The sequence below is a fragment of the Epinephelus fuscoguttatus genome, linkage group LG3 (genome assembly GCF_011397635.1).
Source record: "Epinephelus fuscoguttatus linkage group LG3, E.fuscoguttatus.final_Chr_v1".
Taxonomy (NCBI): Eukaryota; Metazoa; Chordata; class Actinopteri; order Perciformes; family Serranidae; genus Epinephelus; species Epinephelus fuscoguttatus.
Window position 1 is genome coordinate 1,164,549 of NC_064754.1, and position 6,187 is coordinate 1,170,735.

Consider the following 6,187-nt stretch of genomic DNA (forward strand, 5'->3'; position numbering starts at 1 on the left):
CAGTTAGGTGCCTTGTTTGTTTTCATCTGTCATTTTGCACAACATCTAAGAAAGTCTCATTGAGTAAGACAACTAGACAAGTTAACCCAACAAAATCATAAATTCGTATGCATTCATTTATGTAACCAAACCATATTTATAGGGAGGCCTAGTAGGCTAGAGATGGAATGTGAAGTTGGAAAATATATTTATAAAAATATTTGTTCCACAATTTTCATTTCAATTTCAATTTAAATTTCTATTGTTATCCTGCATGTTCTTCTTCTTCTTCTTCTTCTTGCTTCTTCTTCTTCTTCTTCTTCTTCTTCTTCTTCTTCTTCTTCTGAGGAAATCATACTTCCCATGTGCGAAAAATCACCAAACTTTGTGCAAAGGTCCAGTTCCATGCTAGATATCCTCAGCTGCAAAAACAAGCAATAGTCCTATAGTCCTGATGGTGGTGCTACAGTAAGCGTCTAAAGTTCAAGATTTTGAAAATTCACAACAAATCAACCATACGTGCTACAGATTTGTAACTTTAACCAAAATGTAGCCCCAATACTGAAGAAACTTTTGTACATTTAAATCTATTGCAAATTACGAAGTCCATCACTCTGTTTTTTTCAAAATCTGTAAAACTTCTTAAACCTATCTCCTCCCACAATGTTTGCTCAATTGACACCAAACTTGCTACAGAGCATCTTCAGACTGTCCTACACAAACTATGTTTCTCAGATTTTTGATTTATCGAAAATTGAGCCTACAATGCATCAAAATGTTTGACTGTAAATGGTATTGTAAACATACACTTGCAAATTCTTGCTAAATACATTTTCAATGTTCATTAAAAAGAAGACAAAATTTTGGAGTCATGGTAGATGATGTTTGGAAAATATCAGAACTTTATCTCAAAAACTGAATTTTTTTTACAGCATTTTGAATTTTGCTCTCATGCGAACAATTGGAGTCAATGTAAAAATGGCATTTTTAAACATCAGTTTTTCACTTATGGAGCAAATCAATTATTGTTACAAACAAATTACCAACATCTCCATGCTGTCTAGATGCAATTTGTGAATTTTTGGATTTTTGTCTTAATAACTGAATTTTTGACAGCCGTTTGAAATCTGCCTTTACACACTAACAGCTGCTGTCTTGCAAACAGGTGACTGGCTTAGTCAATTTGTGAAGCTACATATGACATTTCTGTTTGCCAGTTAGCTCAGGGAGATAGAGGATGGTTTTTGGTGTTGCAGATTGTGAGTTCAAGCCTCAGCTCGTGCAACATTTCCATATGAGAAATCTACCCAAACTTTTCATAAAGGTCCAGTCCCATGCCAGATGTCCTCAACTGGAAACACAAGACAATAGTCCTGATGGTGGCGCTACAGCAAGCCTCTAAATTTCAAAACTTTGAAAATTCATAACAAATCAACCATATGTGCTACAGCTTTAGTTAGTCTGTTTTGTGTATTAACGTGTCATTGTGGTTGTTTGTGCTGTTTTGAGACCAACAACAGGATACACCAGAGTTTTATTTTAATGAGAATTGAAACCACACATAGGGCCTAACATTTCCCAATAATGGTACAAGTGTTTTTTTTCTGCTTAGCGTAATTTTATTTTATTTCTGCAGTTTTGCTGCTGAAAGGTAATGTTGATTTCCTTTTAAAATAAAGCTGTAATGGTGCATTTACAATTTTACAAATAGGCCCATCTCTGCTATGAATCATTTCATTATTGATTAGCATTCCAGTTATTTTCTATATTAAATGCTTGTCTATAAAATTATGTAAAATTCATATTACCTTTCTCCAGTTCCAATCTGGCATCCACAAACATCTCACTTTGTCTGACTAAAGGTCCAAAACCATGATAAAGCAGGTAACTCCAACACTGATGCCTGAAACAATGAATCCATTATGAAATAGTTGTGGATTAATTATGTGTTTGACTTATTGATTTATTGACTAATCATTGCAGCTGTAGAATTCCTAGAAGAAGCTAGAAGAAGTTTTAAACATATATACCGCAGAGTTGTCTCTTGCTAATTAGCTCAGTGAGATAGAGCATAGTCTCTTATGCTTAGAATGCCAACTTTTTTTCCATCTTCCTACACTCTGCTTGTTGCTCAGAATTGCCTAATTTTGCCGAAAATTGCCCGGCCCCGACCATTGCTGTGCAGCAGCTATAATTTATTTTAAAATTGGGAATGTGGAGTTGGAAAATACATTTATTCAATTTCAATCATTTAGGCTGTTTAGAATTGGGAGGACAATTTGTGTTTTTTATAAAAGGGGGGGGGGGGGGTCATGTCCCCCCCGCCCCCCCAGGGATCTGCACCCATGTCGTCAACATCTTGGAGTGCTGACCACAGATCTGTGGATGTAGGTTGCCTCAGATCCGTCTGTCTCGTTCGGACTCTTCGTTCTTCTTTACACTGAAGGTAGTTCCTAATGACATTGTATGTATGTATGTTTGGGGTCATTATCCTGCTGCAGAATAAATTTGGGACCAATCAGACGCCTCCCTGATGGTACTGCATGATGGATTAGTTTCTGCCTGTATCTCTCAGCATTGAGGACACCATTAATCCTGACCAAACCCCCAAATCCATTTGCAGAAATCCAGCCCCAAGCTTGCAAAGAACTTGCCCCGTGCGTCACTGCTGCCTGCAGTTGCTCATTATTGTAGCGCTCTCCAGCCCTTCAGCGAACACACCGCCAAATATTTCACATTTTGACTCATCGGTCCAGAGCACCTGCTGCCCTCTTCCTGCACCCCACTTCCTGTGTTCTTGTGCAGAGTCGAGTCACTTGGCCTTGTTCCCACGTCAGAGGTTTGGCTTTTTGGCCACAGTTCATCCATGAAGACCACTTCTAACCAGACCTCTCCAGACAGTAGAGGGGTGGACCTGGGTCCCACTGGTTTCTGCTGGACATCTTCTGATTTCAGAGGAAAGTAGCATAACGTGTCTTTCATCTGCTGCACTAAGTTTCCTCGGCCGACCACGGCGTCTACGGTCCTCAACACTGCCTGTTTCTTTGAGCTTCTTCAAAAGAGCTTGAACAGCACATGTTGAAACCCAGTCTGCTTGGAAATCTTTGCCCGGGAGAGACCCTGTTGATGCTGTATAAAAACCTGTGTCTTGTCATGGTGTACTGTATGACCTGTGACATGACACTGTCTTCCACAGCCTCGCCTTGGCAGCAGAGTTTGGCTGCTCCTCTCCCAGTTTGAAGCGTCCTACACGGCTGTTTCTGTTTCAGCTCATGACCGCGTGTCAAGCTACATATGAAACTGATGATCACTAGCACCTTTTGGGTTTAACTGATTGATCATACGTTCCATAAACTGACTATGATCCTACAAAATCCCTGACTGTGTGCAAGTGTACTTTTGCACATTTTTGGCAGGTCGGGATCATGGGCGGCACAGGTGTGGGCGATGTAACAAGCAGTTAGAAGCAGTTAGTGGCTAACTCGAAGGCGACCAACGGCTGAAAACAATGAGGTCCAGGAGCTCCTTACCCTCCGAGCAGAGAACGAGATCAGCCGCCATATAACAGGGACACTAAATTGTTGCTGACATGTGATGTCATTGTTATTGTTCATAAAGAGCAGCTGACAAGTGTGTTATATGTCACACCAGAGACTGACGCCATTTTGTTACACGCCACACCTCTTTTGAGTCTGCGATGTCAGCATGCTGTCTGACATCGCAGACTGCAGTGACATGATGCTGCCAGTGTTTGGTAAAAACATGTAAAGCAGGGACTCTGCTCAACTTTCACTTTCTGTCTCATGATGATGCAGATTACATTCTCAGCTCCGGACAGAAAGGAAAATGTCTTGTTTTTTGTTGTTGTTTTTTTTATGTAAGTTTCTGCCTTCAGTTAGTTTGACTCAGTCATCAGTGTAAAACAGTTTGGAGGTTGTTGGTGGTGGACAGGATCAGTCAGAGTCCCGTGGTTTTGAGCCAAAGACGTTTGAAACAGTGATAAATGATGCTAACAGTCAGTGTGAAAGCTTATTTATTTTTACAGCTGTTTGTTTGTTTGTTTTTGAGATAGTCATGGCAACAAGGGCGTTGGTTACCATAAAGATGAGAATAGAGGAGCAGTGCAGTTTAATCTGCTGCTGCTGCTCTGATCTGCGCCTCAGCTCTGTGGAGATGCTGTGGGTAATGAGCTCCATCAAGTGGACTGACAGCAGAACTACATCAGCTGATCTGCAGCTCCAACATGTTCTAACCACAGCTGCTCAGTCAGCTCTGAGTCACTGTGAGCCACAGGTTTCTCATGACTTAGCATATACTATATTAGAATAAGTAACATATTATTAATCTGTATTTTTCTCTAAGTGCTACAAAAATGTACCCACAACCTTTTTGTATGTCGTAATTCAGTTTAGTTAGAGAGTTTAGTTTTGAAGGTCGGGCTAAATAATTTTGGTTGTGATTCTTGTTTTGAGTCTTCACTGTACCAACCCACACGGTCCAGACAGAAACACTTTGATTTTCATACAAGTGGGAACAAATAGCTTGAGAGACGAAACCGACCGTTTACACTGTTTCAGCTCATGAACGGTTCACTCACAGTTGATGGACTGAAGTGATGATGAGGAGTCAAGCACCCCCACTGCCTCAGGGTGTGCGCTGAGGAGTCATTCTGCTCCTAATACAACATGTAATAGTCCAACCACTCCTGAAAAAACCCTCTTATTTTCAACAATTTTCGGCCAATTTCAAACTTTTACCTCTCCTATCCAAAATTTTAGAAAAATCTGCTGCCACTCAATTAACCGCACACATGAATAACAATAATATATTTGAACAATGTCAATCAGGATTCTGTACCAAGCACAGCACAGAAACAGCTCTTACTATGGGCCCCTAATGATTTACTGACTCTTGGGCTCGCTCAGTTCAAGTTCTACATGATATGAGTTCAGCATTTGGTTCAGCAACAGTGCTGTTGCCTGGTTTCGCTCCAACTCTCCGAAAGATCCTTCTCTGTTGTAATGGGGGAATATTCTTCATCCCCAGCCCCCCCTCTCTTGTGGTGTTCCCCAGGGGTCAAGTCTAGGTCCTCTTCTGTTTTCTATTTATATGCTTCCTCTTGGTCAGAGAATCTGGTATAGGTATATATGCAAACATATATGCTGTTATCTCATCACATCTGGATCACCGTAACTTCCTGTATTCAGGGCTCAGCCAAAAGGCTATTTCCTGTCTCCAGCTTGTTCAAAACTTGTCTGCCAGACTTTCCAAGAGACAAGACCATATAACTCCCACTCTTGCGATGCTACACTGGCTACCTGCTAAGTATAGAATTGATTTTAAACTTTTACTAATTACTTTTAAAGCAGTACCTGGCGTCGCCCCAACATACATTTTAGATTTACTTAGGCTCTATGAGCCTAGCCACTGCCTGCGCTCCTTAGGTTGGACTTCATCAGTATATTGGTAGCTCTGATCTTTTCGTAGGTACTAAACAAAATCTCCACCTCCTTCTGACTGCTCGTAGTCCTCGTGTAATTAATGAATGCACGTAAATATTGTTTGTCATTATTAGAAATTATACTTTTAATTTGTATTGTGCTCTTTTACACATATCATTCTCTTCAGATGATACAAGCGCAATTAAAAAAACATCTTGCTATATCGACCAAATTAATTTGTGGATAACCTCAAAATTTCCTACAACTCAGCAGGGACCAAACAGAGGTTCTACTGATTGGATCAAAAGAAAAGTGATTTCAAATCAATAGTCTACAAAAGCTGCCACTGAACAAAAAAGCATACAGTAAAGAACCTTGGTGTCCCCTTTCATAGTGACCAGTGTAATGAACCACAAGTGAGAAACATCACCAAAAATGCATTTTTTTTTTCATCTTGGAAATATTGCCTGTGTGTGACCTCTTTTATCTCCAGCAGACGTGACTACTGTAACATCTTGTTCTGAGGCCTCTCAAAGAAACCTTTAAACTAACTACAGATGATCCAAAATGCAGCAGCACGTCTACTCACTAAGACTAAACATGGAGAACACATTATGCCTTTTGAAGTGTTTTCATTGGCTTCCTGTTCATTTTAGAATTCATTTTAAAATATTGCTTTTAGTTTTTAAGTCTCTTAACGGACTTGCTCCTGAATATTTATCTGATATGTCAAATACATTCCCTTCATATCCCTAAGATCCTACACT